The 12,904-nt window shown below is 39.0% G+C and overlaps 1 protein-coding gene across 5 annotated transcripts in view; it reads left to right on the top strand.

Moving 5' to 3' along the window:
* Positions 1–12,904, top strand: part of LOC117430878 (calcium/calmodulin-dependent protein kinase kinase 1-like) — a 67,980-nt gene that overhangs the window by 6,690 nt on the left and 48,386 nt on the right. Inside the window, exon 1 of one of the 5 annotated variants that reach the window (XM_059001604.1) lies at positions 5,969–6,326. The exons of 3 other annotated variants lie outside the window; for them this stretch is intronic. The gene's annotated coding sequence lies outside the window, so the exon portion shown is untranslated. Of the gene's footprint in view, positions 1–5,968; positions 6,327–12,904 lie in introns of those variants that run through there. One more of the 5 variants, XM_034051444.3, reaches the window with a different exon arrangement.

Raw genomic sequence — 12,904 nt, forward strand, 5'->3', positions numbered from 1 at the left:
AGAGAACATATGTAATTTCAGGATCGTTTATTAATGATTTAAAATGTATGATTAATGGGTTCCATTTTTTGTTTTTGCTGACTTTATGCTCGACTGTATCATTTCCCTTTTTAAAAAGAATCATTTAAAATTTTTCAGCTCCAAAGCTGATAAATGGACAGTTCTGCATTTAATGACACAGAGCAGACACTGGGTATGAAGAGGCCTTGAGCAGTGCCATTCATAAACATTTATTCTGGGGAGTAATCTCTCCAGTGTTCCATCCTTTTCAGGTCAATATTTTCCAGTAATCAAACGGCTCACTAAGTGACATGTTTACATATTTTAAAATGCAATTAGGGACACACACATCTGCGCACCACTCTCTCATTCTAGTAGCAGTTTTTTAAAACATTTGCACCTTTTAAGTGGGCGCATGAGAGATAAGATTGAATTTTCCAAGCAGCCCCTATATGGTCAATTTAAATGCTGTGACAGGAGTCTTCCAATGAGGTTGTGGTTTTGACACAGGCTCTTGACTAGCAACCACACACTGGCTATTGACCAGTCACTGGGTCTTTCAAATGGAACAATTGTGGTCTAAGCGATGAAGCGCCATAACATAACTCGACTGCCTTTAGGTTTGAATGGGGCTGAAGTCACAAGTATGTTAGTCATAGGGGTGATATGTATTCGATATGCAGGTCGTGATACAATATGGATCACAATTCTTGGTCCTGATGCATAATAGGATGAAATTATCATATAATGATGAACTATTTGTCTAGAAGCTCCGAGTCTGTGTTGCAGATCCCCCAAGTCAAAGGGACTCCCAATTGGAAGTGCTTCCCAGCGTGTGATAACAACTGAGCAGAAACCTTGTAAGCTCTTCTTCACATCTCTGGAGCCTCGATCTCAAGGCTGAAGCCCTGTCAGGATTCATTTAAAACGTGTTCTGGTTCATTTTGAATTTTACTCCCCCACCAAATGTAACAGATGTTTTGCTCCCGACTTGTGCCGTTGAAAGTGAATTATTGAAAAGATTGTGCAACGTCGTGCACAAACCTATGATAACGATCAGTCTGCAGGTCGTCTCCATTAAGAAGATCAGAGAACCCTGTTTGTGTTCCAAGTGAAGGGGAAGAACACTCTTCTGCGGCTGCGCTTCTATTCTTGAATTGAGATTCTATAATTGAAATTTTAACTAGAGATACTGCAATGAGCTACACTGGAGGGTATACAGGATCATGTTTATGTGCTCTAGAGATATTGTGATAAAAACAATTTAGCTTTCCCCTGTCCTCCTGTAGAAGTTGTTCAGTTTTTTAATAAATCATACATTGTTTCCACTCCTAAAATTGAGGGTACCTCTGTTTTGTTTCATATATATATATATATATATATATATATATATATATATATATATATATATATAATATGCTTGTCAGTTTATAAGTGTTGACAGATGCACATCTGTGAGTGAAGCAAAATCAGCTCAGGAAGCAAAAATGAAAACGGGCAATATTACATAACCTGACAGTTAACGTACCTGAAAGACCAACAGCTAATGCATTTTAAAAAATGCATGGAAGATAAGAAGCTGACATTCTGAAAAAAAAAAAATTAAAATATTTACATTTTATTTGAACTGCCTTATACATTTTTATAATGTAGTCAATCAAGTGGTTCTTCATTTGATGTTCTGTACAAGAAATAAAATCTAGTTACATAAATGAAGTCGCTTTTCTCATTCTCATTGCATTATGGGGGTTGGTTAAGGTGTTTTTATGTCAGCCATAGATATCTGTAAACCAGGCTAGATCTCTAGTAAGAACCAGCGCTATCTAGTGATCACCTACTGTGGATCAAGTTCCCTTTTAATATTGCTGGCAATACGTAGCTGTGCACTAGATGGTGCTGGCACTGGCAGATCTATCCTGCGTCGCATATGGCTATGGCAGGCAAGTAGGACTGAAGAGCAAGTCCAGAACTCCCGTAAAAGCACAGTATTTGTACAACTGCAACCACTCCTAATGATTGCAAACATCATAAAAAGGTTATAGTAATAATTTGAAGCTACTGTAATACATATGCAGTGGATCAAGACCTTTAAATAAAACCAATCTGGAAGAGTAAGCCAGAAATCCTTAAAGAACAGTCTTGACTATAAACAGGATTATCAAGTCAAACCAGTGCTGTCCGGACAGTTCCTAGTGGGTCAGCGACCTAGTGACACTTTTTATGACAGGTTTTTTATTTTTTATTTTGTTTGTCCTACTTCAGCATATAGGCTTGCATTATTTGATTTATTTATTATTTTTATTTTACACAGGATTGCTTTTTGATGGTTTTTAATTTCACACACTGAATTTCCCTGGGGCTGAATCAATCCGAGTCTCTTCCAATAACGTGAAGGTGCTGTTCTAGGAGAGCAGCAGGGCCACTTCAAGGTGGTCATTCCGTGCTAATTAAGATGGAATGTTGCCATCAGAAATGCAGCACTGTGCCAGAACATTACAATACTTTAAACTTCATTATGGTACCTGATCTGTAAATCCCAATCTGATATTTGTATTTCCCAAAGAGATATTAAGTGGGATGAAAGTTGGCTGTAGGGATATCATCGGGTCTCCGTTGACTCTGTTTTGTCCAGGACATTTAAGTGCATGATATTAAGCAGCTTTGATTGTGCAAAGCTGAGAATCGTTTATAAACTACATGTGCATGGTCCATTAGTTGTGCACTTTCCCAATGTCGATGTACATGTTCTGCTCAAGTGTTTGTTCTGCTTTACTACACTGTGCTATCTCTCTACTGGCCTGTGAGTTCAGAGATGTGCTCACAGAGTCCAGGGACTCTCCACAGCTGCCTGGTTGCTATGGTCGGTCAGTTGTGCTCTTGATACCTGGTGATGCCTCCGGTGTCGATAATGGCAGCTGCCAGGAGGATTGAGGAGTGAACCGTTCCAGAAAATGTGTCCACTGTAAATGTCTGTCCCTGTAGAAGGATAAGTCATGCTGGTCCACATAGGAGAAGCAACAAAGGTTTTTTTTTTATTGGTGATGTATGGAAATAGGAAGAGCTGTATATGTACAGGGTGATTAGAAAGTAAGTCAATGACGTGGTAAACTTACTCTCTAATCACCCTGTATATAAAATACACTAGCTTTCCAAGGTGGAAGTTTAAAAAAGTTCCTCTTACTAATTGTAGCATCATTTTAATAAAAAAAATCATAACATACAGTAGGTAACTGAAAAATAACATGCTGTTTATAAAGGTGTTTTCATTTTTACGGTGATCAGTTAATTATAAGCATGGAGAAATGTATATAAGGGTGCTGGGTGCTTTATGTATCAATAGTGGTGACTCCAGGGTAATGTGTTAGAGACTTGGCTCCATGGGTTCCTGATATGAAATTGAGTTTGCTCTTCATGGTTTCTTGGTGTGTCCGTGTCCCCCTTGATGATGTTGTGTCGATGCAGGGTTAGTCTTTTTGTAGCTGCTGCTATAGTGAAATCCTGTGTTGTGCTGGGCATTTTTCAGTTTATCTTTACAGTAAACTTTCAGTAGCAACTTGCAATGGCCCCAGGAAACCTGTAATGTGGTGTTCTGACAATGTGCAAATTACTTTTGACAGCTTTGCGATGCAGCCTGTAAATGCGCAAGCCTCTTTTTTTTTTTTTTTTTTTTTTTTTATTTCCTTGGCGCATTAAATTCCTATCGGCTGAAATGTGTTTTTTTTTTTTTTTGTCTCAGTGGTCACTAGTGGCCTAACACAAGTATCACTACAACATTGTATTTAACCTGTACGTTTATTTGATATAACAAGTGTCTTGCCTGGTGGTGTGTACTTACAACTAAGTTCAACCCATTACATCTCATTCTATGTACAAAGCCTCAAAACACCTTTTATGTTTAATAGCCGCTCCTGAGTACAATCTCTTTTTTTTGTGATGTATAATAAGTTAACACATCAAGCAGTTTGAGTACAAATATAATCTGAGTAATTTGTACAGCTCAACATTCAGCTGTCCTGAGTAAATAACAATGTATAGCATATGAACGATAAGAAAAGGATTTCTGGTGTACAGATGATTTAGTGAAGAGAACTGGAGCTATGTGAAGATTAATATACTGTACCAACAAGCTTGTTTCTGTTCCGCTGCCACTAATAGTTGAACACTTCTTTTTTTACATTGTAAAACTGAAAATCATTATTTAAAATGATGATGTGCATGCTTTGCAAGGGTCAACTGAGGTTGCACTGTTTACACAATACAGGCCTGTGGGTTAAACATCAGTGAGGTCAATTCAGATCAGCATCAGTTTAATAAAGGACTGTCAGTTAGGTTTAGTTTATCCTGGATGACCTAGGATTCCATCATTGATACCCTTATGCAGCACTCTAGATATGCTGGGTACTGGATGTTATACGCATTAAAAACGTATGAATTATCCATGATATTTAAATTGAATGTGTAAAGAATATGCATAGCAATTTTACTGCACAGCTTGAGTTTGCATGTGATCAAGCTTCTTGTACTTCATTGGTTCCGGCGTCACAGTGTTCAATTGTGTGTATACTGCATGCAGGACAGCTAATTGTAGCCTGCCTGGGAATTACCAGCAACACACGTGACCAATAGATTTGGGCTTTCAACAAAAATACAAAGAAATGGTATGGTTGAATCCACTCGCTTGTAGTGTGTGTTTGTGACTGGTGAATAAGCGACTGGATTCTTGATGCTTAGGATATCGGTAAAGTAAAAAAGAAGTGTACTTTTATATTTTTAGGGAGTGTGTCTGTCGACTTGGAAAGGGAGAGCACAAGAGACTGAGAAAGGAAGATCTATAGAAAACAACTAACAAACTATAACAGCCTAGTACTAGTGGTAGCAGACACAGTGAACGCAGAAGCTAACTCCATCGAGAGGAGCAGCTTCCCAGACAGTAATACTAAATTGCTGTGAAAGACATTGTTGGATTGTTTTCATTTTGTAACTTGAAAGGTTGTATTATTCCATTTTGAATTTAGTAATTTACTCTTTGGATTAAAAAGGCTTTGATAGCCAACTCCACTGTAAGTACTGCCACATTGTTTACAAGGTATTAAATTACTGCAGTGACCTACAGTGAAGTAGAGATGCATTTTCAGATAACGGCACTAGATTGCAGAAGTCAGGCATCTTATGCAATTTCCTGTCTGTTCAAGGCACATGCTAAGGTTGAAGTGCACTGAATATTTCTCACACTAATGAAATGTAATTATACAACCATTAATTAGCTGTGTGGTGGAAGTGTGGCACATATGTAAAAGGTTACTAGAGGATGTAATGGCCAACATACAGTGTATCTGGAGTGAGAGGTTGCCAGTTCAATCACATGCAAATACCCCACCCCAATTCAATTATTTTGTTGCAAGTCAAGTTATACACAAGTACAATAATACTTTCCAGTAAAGACGCACTGCACCTGTTTAACTGTCCATATTGAATATCAATACATTATTTATGCATTTATTTACTCAACCCCCCCACACACACACAGCAGAACACAAAACTGGCATATTTGTTTTTATCAGTACTTAATGTTTATTGTCAGGGTATTTTGTTAACTTTTGATAAAGTCAAGCGTATTGTCACCACGTTTCTCAGTCCTTTTTAAAGGGATATTAAGGGGGTTTGTTCAGAATCGTGAAGGTGGGTATGTTTTTCTATACGTGTTTTTATTTTCTTTCAAAAAATATGTAGATAAAAAATGTGAAGTTAACTTACTGTAATTAAAACACTATAACCCAGTAAAAACAAAAACAAAAATTGTATCCAGGTTAGGAATCTTTATAGAGCATAAATCGTACTGTACTATTGTAAAATACTGAAATAATGGACGGAGTTTAGGACCAAAGTGGCGTTATACATGTTGTGACAGTTCCGCTTTGGTATCCCTACGCGCTTTTGAAGCATGACTGATTACAGGGCATGGGCTGTATCGTCTCGCACTCGTTACAAGGGTGCTATTTGTTTAGATGTATTAAACATCAGCAAAAGGAAACTGAAAGTATACAATGGGAATCGATAGGTGAAGACTCTTTGAACGTGGCTTACTGTATTAAAAACATATTAAACTCGGGATCAGCCAAACTGAGCCGGCGGGTGGATGGACCCAGGAGCTGTAACTGAGAGAGAATGAGCTTTATTGGTTTGAAGTTGCGTCAGGCGAATGTGAGCAGAATGTATTTGGAAGTACAGTAGTTGAGTGAGATACTGTATTTACACCAGAGAGGGAGACTGACTGAGCGCACGCGCGGAGAGCAGAGACATCTCACTGCAGCACTAACTGCATACAGGTGAGTGGTGACTTTTACCGGTGGTGTTGCAGTTGGTTAAAACAATTGCAGTTTTTAATGCATCAACTACATCGTGCATTGATTTTTACTTGGCGCTAAAAAAAACAAACAAAAAAAAAACGATTCTGTGTGTGTTTTTATTCTTTTGCAGTAGTGACAGCCAAACGGCTTTCTGTACACCGGTGCGGAGTACACCTGTGCTTTGTAGTGCGTACACTGTTTTTATGGTATAATGGTACTTATTTATGCTTAAAAAAAAAACCCCAGAAAACAAATAATTACTGTAGCTGTTTCCTTTGGAGAATAACAAACTGGATTTATACAAGTGCCAAATGTACAGCAATGCTGTTGAACTGACTGCATGCAATGGGAAACTGCGGTTCAAAACGGCATGTACATGTTCTATTTTAATTCTCTTTTTGTTTAATGCCAAAAATAATTGTGGTGGTGATTTGATGTAGTGGTTACAGAGTTGCTTTCATTTCTGCATGGTGTTTAAACACGCTGTCGGTGAGTTGTTGGTGTGTTCTTTTTAATCAGTTATAGGCGACAGTTATATAATCCTCCCCGTACACTATTCCAGTTATACTGAAGGACAGCCGTGCAGCTGATGGTCAGAATATCAGAAAATGGTTAATTTAACAGTGATTTGGGGCATTAGTCTTGCATTAGAACAGACTGCTATAATAGTGAAACATCGTACTGTGTTCACATTTACGATATTTGCGGTGTTTCGTTAATTGACTGTTACAGTAACATCGTGATAAGATAAGCATTATATTGTGGTTTCCAGTAAGTGCTGTTAACGTTAGGTAATGTCGCATTCATGATTTCATCAGCAGTTTTGATATACCGAAGGACTTGCAATTTTCTATTCCTGTGCTATGGGATTCACAGGAATATATTCTGTGATCGAAGGTGTACCCTCCAAAACGGATGCAGGCGAGGCACAACAATAACGCTGATCTTCAGCGGAGGTTTGCGCTGTTACAGTTGGCGCTTTTGGATGCATCGGTACTGGTGTGATTTACTGCAACTGGGCAATAATAATGACAAGGAGTACTGCCCCACGGCTGCTGTGGGAGACGTTCACCTACTCGCTGAATTCACACGAGTTGTTACCTCCTGGCTATTTAGTGCTATTTTTAAAACGATTCTTTAAATTGTACAGGGAATGAGGGGGAAAACCCACTAGAAACGCCTACCATATGCAGCACACACTTGCGTTATGTAAACGGGCTGTTGCAAAAGTGCTTGGTAATTTGTTATGCAAATGGGATCCCCTACCTGTATTCTTAAATGAACATTTGCCTCTCTGTTTAAAAGCCGCGATAGGTACAGTAGGACAGCTGTGGTAGGATCTTCAACAGAGCACAAACGAATGTTGTTTAGGAGGAACAGCCTAATACGACGGGCCCTTTTATTGCTGCAGATTTGCACCCTCAACTTCCCTGAAGGAACGAGAGTCGGTAATCAATGAGGAATAGCCATTTTTATCTCCAGTATTATTTAAACAAACATTGGGCCCAGTTTTTCCACTCAACCCCCTATTGCCAGTGTTGCTGAACCCCCCGTGTGTTAATTTACAGCCTACAGCGATCTTTTTACTGTTGGAAATGTGTCTTTAACTGAAGATTATTGGTGAACCATAATAATAATAATGGACAGTGTTATCATCATGGTATTTAGATGGCCATTTGGTTGTCAGCAGATCCATATCTCCTCATGTTTAATACAGTTTGTTTTTTGCTATAACTTAAATTACATTTCTGGTGGATTTATGAATTTGTAGGATCTCTATAAGTAATTGATCCCTCTGTGACGTTATGTAACCCTTTCTAAATGATTGAACATTAATAATATCTTTTTAATCCATAAATCCACAATGATGGAATATCTATTTTGTATTTATTTTTTCTTTGTCAATAGAAATACATTTTAAAATCTGTTGAGCCCCGATGTGTCATTTTAACCAAGTAATACGGATATGCGTCACAGTTTAAACCACACATACAGGATGTGTGGAGCCACTTTACCCAGGATGGGTTATTTTGCAACTCCAGAAGTTATGACAGTCAAAAACACACACGTTTACCATTTCCTTTCTAAAAACGTTAGTGCCAAAGAACAGAGAGATAATGTGGTGATATTATTATTATTATTATTATTATTATTATTATTATTATTATTAGCACAGTAGCAGTAGCTGTACCTTTTGCTGTCAGTCCTGCTGTCTGACTGCAGGGATACCATGAGAGTCTGACTGCAGGGATACCATGAGAGTCTGACTTGGTTTTTTTTATAAATTTAGTTGTTGCCAATGGTTTTTACCCCATTTTTCTCCCCAATTTGGAATGCCCAATTATTGTTTTTTTATGCTGGTTCACCTCTGCAACCCCCCAGCGACTCGGGAAACGGAGGCTGAAACACGCGTCCTCCGGAACATGTTCTTGCCAATCCGTCATTTTTCGCACTGCGGAGCCACAGCGAAGCCATCAGACCTATAGTGCAGGAGGACAACACAGATCTGAATGGCTCCACTGCAGACTCGCAGGCGCCCTATCGGCCACAGGGGTTGCTGGTGCGCGGTCAACCGTGGATTCCCCTGCTGACCTAATCCCTCCCACCCGGGTGGCGCTCAGCCAATTGTGCGCCACCTCCTAGGAACCCCCGGTTACGGTCTGCAATGACATAGTCTGGATTCGAACCTGCGATCTCCAGGCTATAGGGCGCAATACAAATGTTAATTGTAGATAAAAAGAAATAGAAACACCTTTTTATAGCTACAGCAATAATAACAGCATATAGGACCATGATGATAATAGTGATAATAGTACATACTTTATCTTCACGTGCAGATAAAGTATGTGAGCACGGGATTGCACAAATTAGTTCATGCGCCGAGATTCAAGTGAATGATTAATTAGTAATTGAATCTCGACACAGCTGTATATATAGTGGTACGAAGCACTCACTCGGGGAAAGAGTGTTTGTAAGTGGAGACGGGAGGTAAAAGATAATTTAGAAGAAAATAACAGTTGCTAAGTGTGCTGGTTATTGAAACAGTACAATACTTGTCATTGTTTGTTGTCTATCTGTTTGTTTCTTTTGGCCCTTGTGCCTTTTGTTTTGAGAGTGTTTTGTTTAAATCTTTTCTTTGTTATTTAATAAAGGCACAGAGTGCCGTAGCGTCTCCGTTTGCCCTTCCATCCCTTGTTGTGGTTCCTGTTTCTGGTCTGATGTCACCACTGCAGCCGTCCTGTTCACAGATGCTCGTTAGGCTACTTCCTTGATTTTTGGAGCGAGTTAGGAGAGGCAGAGTTCTGCTGCAATCCTAACCGGGACTGCCAGAGTCCAAATTGAAACCATTTTGATCTTGCTGTGCTGCAAATGGAAACAAGTGTGAATTATTTTTAAATCCTTTTCAACTCGGAAGAACAGAAGGCTTTAGTCCCTTCTTGAAGGGATGTGTCATACACAAAACTAATCTAGTGACAATGCACTGGATTTAAAAATGTTGTGTATTTTTTACAATGCAGTTAATTCACATATTACAACATCTTTTATTACCCTTGACAATGGAATGATTCAGTCCCTCAACAAAGGGGTGTAACATATACAGAAAGTAGCTTCATTTTTTAGAGCTTACTTTGAATATATTCCAGTATATATTACAGTTCTATTTGATTGGGTCCAGGAGTGAGTTTGTTATATAATGTAGGCCTGGGACTTGAGAGGCCCCACAGCTGAATTTGAGGTCATGCAGGTGGGGAGAGGGATGCAGTTGCCATGGTTACAGTGCTCTATAAACGTCAGTACATACTGTAACTGAAAGAACATTTCACAAAATTTAAAGAACATTAGTTCTATTTGTATTCTTTTTCTTTTATATTTAATTTAGTGTGGTGGCTCCTCTTCTTCCACCATGTGTGTTATTTCTTATTGGATGTCCTGTAAAATGGGATAGTTAACTTAAATTAAGGCCTTCAACCCTTAAGGGGAAGGAGAAAAAAAAAAACGGCTGGTGTCTTTTCTGTGCATTGACTATAAAAGTATGTGAAATGACAGGGAGGTCTTATTTTAATGAAACAATGACAATATTTGCCCGATAACGAATGTGCTGCAGTAGAGATCATTTAGAAGGAGCCCTTTGTGAGCCTTCTATTTGCAAATGTGTATCCATACTTACACAAAGCAAGACCATTTCAATGTTGGGGAGTATAGCAACAGTGTCCTGTTGTAGTTTGCCTGGTTGAGTAAGTTATATAAATTCATCCCAGTGTCCGGGCTGGAACCTCATAATAAAAATCTCCTGCTGCTTTGCTGTCACAGTTCTGCTTATTTAGAGCTACAAAGAGGTTATAGTCTGAGTTCCTGGCTACAAATATGTTTGGGTAGCCTTGGTGTATGGCTAAAATTAAACTTAAGTGCATACTTAAGTCTTGAAAAGGAGTTAACTTAGTTAACCCAAACCAATACTTTAAGTGCAGTACAGAAACCAGGACCAGAGGACACTGTTGGAAATTAAGAGGAGATAGCCTTAGGACAGAGGGCAGGAGACACTTCTTCACACAGAGAGTGGTGAGGGGATGGAATGGGCTACCTGATCATGTTGTTGAGGCAGAAGCACTCAGATCCTTTAAGACCCAACTTGACAAAGTTCTGAGCTCAATCAGCTACTAGGGGCTGGACAGGCTTAGATGGGCTGATTATCTGTACAGCCTGATGATGCAATCCTCGCTGTGTTAACCTGTCCATTGGTCCATTCGCTCATTAATAAGCAAGCAGACCTGTTAACGTTTTTGGATAGTAGCCCTATCTCCAAGTACAATATATTGAAAAATGAACAAAGGGACTGACTTAGCCAGGCTTCTTTTTTTCTGGACTTACTGGGGGCATATGTTTGCTCTGTGTCACGTGGCAGGCAACCTGCTATTTCCTAGAGCTTAATTAACTGCTGAAGCTTGTATAACTGCGAGTTGATTTATACGTCCTTGTCTGTGTAAATCATCTATGCGTTCTTTGGGAAGGTAAACTTGGTCTGACCAGGACTGTTGCTATTGGCGGAACAACACTTGATAACGACAGTTTCCAAATAGTTTAACCCTTTGTGTGTCAACCATTTAGTGACTGTTATACAGGTATACTTTTTTTCCATGGGACACAATTGATCAGTATTCTACACAAAGCTGTCAAACTTGCAGCACTGAGCGACAAAGTAAATGGTAATGTATCCGTTTTTCTCCCTGTTCCACAATACAAGGTGGGAGTCAGCAGCATTGTCATTTTTTTTTCTTCCACACCTACCATTTCTTGGGAATCATCCCTTTTGTTCCTTGCGCACTTAACTGTAAAAGATATTTGCATACATTGAAAAATATGGAAATCACACCCTTACATCCCATTGTTATGAATAGTCCGTAATGCAGTAATTAGAAGGGTGTAAAGGAATATGTAACACGAACCCTTTAATCAACGTCAGACTGTAGGCTTCCTGTTCCTGCTGTCTGAAGCTCAGTCTGCAGACTCCTCAGTGCTGCAGTGAGACATTGAAAAAGGGCGCTTGCGTCTGCCAATCTTTTTGAGCTTTCACTCATTTCAGGGGTGCTGACTAAAATACTTTTCTATAACTGGAAAATCCATGACTAAAATACTCAATGGTAGTATATAATACTAAAGACACTTGTAAAATGAATTGAGAAACAAGAAAGAGTCTTGAATAACTGAGTATACATATGCAAAGAGATTTGAGTTGCTTTTCACGCATGCAAATATTTGCAAAATGTTCAGCCAACACAGACGTAAACTATTTGGCCTTTCTTTGTTCTCCTGTGTTTGCCTTCCAGAGGAGCATTTATTTGGGGTTATTTGTTTAACAATCTTTAGAAATGAGTGGTTTTGTTTAAGGGATAACACGCTTGGTTGGTGGTGAATGTTTACTGAGTGATTCTCTGATAGCTAGCATTGAAGGGTCTGCTTTGTTCAGCTACTAGGCTGGGGAAAGGCTGATCAAACAAGTTGCTTTTTTTGTCTTGATTTTGATCAGTTTGGGTTAAGTATGAAAATATAATGAATGTAGTTAAATGGCTGCTACTTGAAACTGGTTTAAGTGGTGCTGTATACAGAAGCTTGACTAGTCTGGGAAAGGGTTAATAAAGCTGCAACAGAGCTAAGGGCACTGCAGTTACAATACAGCCCATTATAGTTCACACTGGGGCAGCAATATGGAGTAGTGGTTAGGGCTCTGGACTCTTGACCGGAGGGTCGTGGGTTCAATCCCAGGTGGGGGACACTGCTGCTGTACCCTTGAGCAAGGTACTTTACCTAGAATGCTCTAGTAAAAACTGTATAAATGGGTAATTGTATGTAAAAATAATGTGATATCTTGTAACAATTGTAAGTCGCCCTGGATAAGGGCGCCTACTAAGAAATAAATAATAATAATAATAATAAATAATAATAATAGGTGATTTGACAGTGGCTTCTATTCATCCCCAATGGCATTTCACTTGCAAATGTCATTTTAAGGCAGAACATATATAGCACAGACTCTTAACTGTGTCTTCCGACTACTGCAT

Source organism: Acipenser ruthenus, chromosome 26 (assembly GCF_902713425.1).
Source record: "Acipenser ruthenus chromosome 26, fAciRut3.2 maternal haplotype, whole genome shotgun sequence".
Taxonomy (NCBI): Eukaryota; Metazoa; Chordata; class Actinopteri; order Acipenseriformes; family Acipenseridae; genus Acipenser; species Acipenser ruthenus.